Source organism: Brassica oleracea, chromosome C2, assembly GCF_000695525.1.
Source record: "Brassica oleracea var. oleracea cultivar TO1000 chromosome C2, BOL, whole genome shotgun sequence".
NCBI lineage: Eukaryota > Viridiplantae > Streptophyta > Magnoliopsida > Brassicales > Brassicaceae > Brassica > Brassica oleracea.
In genome coordinates, this window is record NC_027749.1 from 18,586,166 (window position 1) to 18,590,913 (window position 4,748).

Here is a 4,748-nt window from a genome sequence, read left to right on the forward strand (position 1 = left end):
ATTTAATAAAGGGGAATTACGCGACATGTACGTAGCAAAAAAAGAACTATATAACCATTACAACGCTATGATATCTTATATAATTTTATGAAATCTTCCAACAATATCCTTTATATGCGTGAAAAGTTGAAAGTCATTTTTTAATCTAGCAGTTGGAAAGTGTGTTTACTTATGAACCTCTCGCATGCGAAACAGAAAATCTAGGTGAATAGAACGATTGTGCGTAAGAAGGAAAAATGGTTGACTCGACGAATAACGATTGTTCAGAGCGACATCAATTGGCTCTTCAAAGTCAGGGTTACAAAGTATCTTCCATTTTCAAAGCGGCGTGAGCGATTGCAGAGCACAAGTCAATCAATCAAGGTAATTCCAAGATGATTTTATAGCATAAAGGACACACCATTTCAAAGTTATGAAACTCTATTTTTTAGACTATTAAATTTCAGTAAGTCGAATATGATTGACTAGAATTATGGGGTCAAACAACAATTTCATTGACAGTGAGATAAATATGTGAATCAATATCTTTAATAATATGAAGAATAATGCGATGAGTGGATTGGGGAAGATGAACAGTATCTCGCGTTATATGTTCCATACTATATTTAAATTACAGTATAGTATAATACACTTCTCTTTCTATTCTTTTACAAATTGTATCTCTTTCTCTGCCTCCTAATTTTTTTGTCACTACTTGATCAATTGCATTATTTTTTCCTCCAAAACCGTCGCCACTCATCATCTCATCTTCTTCTTTTCTTCTATTCTATTTTATAATCACAGATGCTCAGCATTGGCAGTTGGCTAGTTACGAACCAACTAGGCGGGCATAAAATAATCAACAATTACTTCAATTTAGGATGGATATAGATCATACAATTAGCTCTTTCAGATGCTCAGCATGGGCAGTTGGCTGAGTCGCAGCTAAAGACAAATTATGCTAATGGGATCCCATATTTTTTCAGTCATATTTGTACACCAGCTGTGTCCCGTCAGTTGGTTATTTGTATCAACATTTTATGTACTATCTTCTTGTAAACTATTTATATATTCTTCATGTCCACTACATCCTGGTGTTCTTTCTACAGTCACTTTTCTTATACTATCACTATTTTTATTTTTCAAACTCTTGATAGCGACGAAGAAGAGGGATTTCAAGAGAGTGCGTGAAAATTTGAGTTCGAGAACAGAAAATTTGAAATTAGCGATGAACGATTCGGTCGTGCGGCGTTAAGTAGGATATTGAAAGTTAGGGCCTTTACTATACCACCTGACATGATAGTATAGTGTGATTTATATACATATGCCATTATTGTCTTGGATGGTGTGAAAAGTCACTATGCGTCACTTGCAGTTGTAGCGAAGAAATACAGTTGCAGCCTTCTCGACCTTCACCCCTGACCAACTCCCGTAATGATATGTTAGTAGATACTATAATACATACTTTTATAGTATAGTATCGACTAACCTTCCCACCTGGGGTTATTCTATATCCCAAATTGTGCAACTTCATATCTAACTCGCGCATTTTTTCTTGTTTTTTTTTGTTTTTCTTCTTTATTCACCTCGATCCTATTATTGTCACCATCACTATTACTGATTGTTTTGTCGCCACCGCCATCTTCTCTTCGACCATTTTCACCACTTGTCATCTCTTCCACCTCCAGTGTAGGTTCTTTTCCTCCCCCCACCACATATTCTTCTTTTTTACTTTACGTAGCAACAACAACATCTCTTCATCAGCCGCTCTTATACATTCACTTTTACTGCTATCAGTTACAAAATGATCTAAAAAGATAAACTAAATTGTATTTTTTTTTGTTTCATTCTATTATGATTGGTAGCATAAGAAATTTGGTAGATGCTCTGGTGTGTTTCTGCTTCGACTAACCTATACATTGTATAGTCTAGAATATTATAGCTGGTGTGGTGTTTTTGTTGACGTTTGTAACATGTTTCTCTTTTCACCATGTATATTTGTATTAGTGCTTCGACTGTATTATATGGTTTATAGTATAGTATATTTCAGTCATCTTCGCCACACAATGTGACGCGCATATACTCACGCGCACGAGAGTGGAAGGAGAGAAATGTCAAGGTTTGAGTCTAATTGTCACATCAACTATTCAATGGCTATATTCTTAATTTTTTGAGCTCTTATGAATATTGGGCAAAATCACCCTTTAATAAATATAAAAGGGAATATTAATTTTTATATAAACTTGATTGATAGTACAGTAGTTAAGCTTTTTTATATAAAACAAATAAATTTAAAACTGGAAAAATATAAAGCAAACTAAATACTATTAATTTATCCGATAACTATTTTTTATAAAATAAAATATCAGAAATAGACCATAAACCAAACTATACTTAAATGTAAATTAAACATCCCTAATTTGAACGTTGCCGCTAGAACCGTATTGTTTTTAGATAATCTCTTAATTGTTCCAGAACAACTAAAAAAATAATTAATCAGAGAGAATTATGTTCAGATGTAAGATACCCATCCAGAAATTTTTGCAATTCAATCATGCATGATGGAATCGTATCTCGCAACTCTAAGAAAATATGCTAGACGGACTCAATTGGGAATTAGATCGTGCTACTTTGAAATCGAATTGTGTTTTCGCAATAGTCCATAATGTGTAGTTCCGTCTAATTAAACATTGAACTTCCAAATGGAACATATTTATCAAAATGTAATTCAAAACTTGAAGCTTTTAAACCATCTGGGCTGGCTTGTATTCCTGAGCCTATGGAAAACTTGTTGGTCCGTAACTTTTACAGCATATGCCTTTTTCGCTTATTATTGGTTTACTGTGTGATCTAGAGACCTTGTTCTACTCTAGGCGATGACTGTAAGCATGGGTGGGTAAGCCCTTTTTAAGTTTGACTATAAAGGAAATGCATTTGTTGTTGTGAATGTAAACTTACTGCAAATTTTAGAGTGGTACATGTAAAACTGTCAATTTTGGTTCTATATACTAAATAAAAAACTTTATATCATGTATGCGGTGCAGATCATTCCTCATATATCAGTGCATTGCAGCAAAAGTTGATCTGGTCTTTTGTAGATGTCTTTGTTTTTGTGGATGACATGATCTTTTCACAACAGAAATCATCGGTAGTAATACATATTTGAAGAGTTTGGACCATGAATGATAAAATATATATATACGGATCATAAGAAGCAGAATTTTGATGAACAGTGAATTACAATGGGCGAAAGATTTGTCGCATTCTTTTAACACATTAATAACAGAGCTTTACTATGGCACTAAGACGGCTTTACGTATCGCCACAAGTTTTTTGTTCAGAGCATCTCCTAAGAAAATTCTATAATTTTAAATATAGAATTTTTTGGTCTACAAAAAAAACTTTAAAACTTCAAATTTAGAGTTTAGGAGCAAAAATTTAAATGTGAAATTTTACTACTCAAAACTTTAAATTTGAATTTTCATCTTTTTATTTATATTTTAGTTCTTATAATTAATTACAAATCTCATTTATGATTCTTAAATATTTTTTCGTTTATCGTTTCAATCCTTAAAAATTTTATATTTCATAAATATTTCAAATTTATTTTTATAAATTCAATTTTTACACATAAAATTAAATAAAAGTTTTAAAATAAAATTTATACTATTTTAAAATTAGAATTAGACAACAATAATATTACCAAAAAAAAACTTAACAATTTTTTTAAAGGTACTCGAAGACATAATTATAACACAAATTAAAAATATTACAACAATGCTAATTAATAATCTTGCAAATTTTCTCCGGAACCTCCAAAATATTTGTATAACCGAAATGGAGCATTATAAAAATAATTTTATGGCATAATGTGGTATTTTGCTTGTAGTTCAATATTTAATTATGTATTTCTATTTATAAGTGTATATTTTAGTGTAATATTTTATTGATTAATATTAATGTAATATTTTTATATATGTGCTAGTTATTTATAAAAGATATGAATTTACATTAATTATGATAAATATAAAGACTATAGTGAAAAATACAAATAATCTATATTATTAAAAGAGAAGTACCCATTTGAAAATGTTCTTACTTCATTAATTAAACTCCATTTTTTTGTTGCTTGTCTTTTTCAGTTGCATTTATGAAATATCCTAAAACGAATAAAACTGCTTAATTTATTACTTGTCTTTTCAGTTACATTAATGAAATATGCTTAAATGAATTTAAACTTCCTATTTTATTGTTTGTCTTTTTCAGTTACCTTAATGAAATATCCTTAAATAAATTTGGACATAATGTCATTTAATCAACCAAAAAAACTCATGAATTATATTTACGTGCATAATTTTAATAATGGAGATTTTTAAAAACGTGCATCATTAAAATGTTACCTAAAACATGCAGCACTAATATATAACATGCATCAATAAAACTAGAATTTGACTCACACAATTGTACGGATATTATTTTCAGTTGATTAAATTAAAAATAATTATTTATTCAAAAAATATTTAAGAATGACTATGTTTTTAAAAATTATATGGTATTATTTGCTCATAACTAATTTGTCATTTGATAAATTGTTAGAAATACAATTTTAGCACAATATAACTCAGTTGCCATTTGCTAAATTTATGGTTTTTATTTATATTTTTATTATTTAATTATAATATTTTCATTTTATATTTGAATGATAAATGAATTTTCTTTCAAACAATATTTTTGTAAATGTATTTTTTTAAAAATAATCAATTAAAATT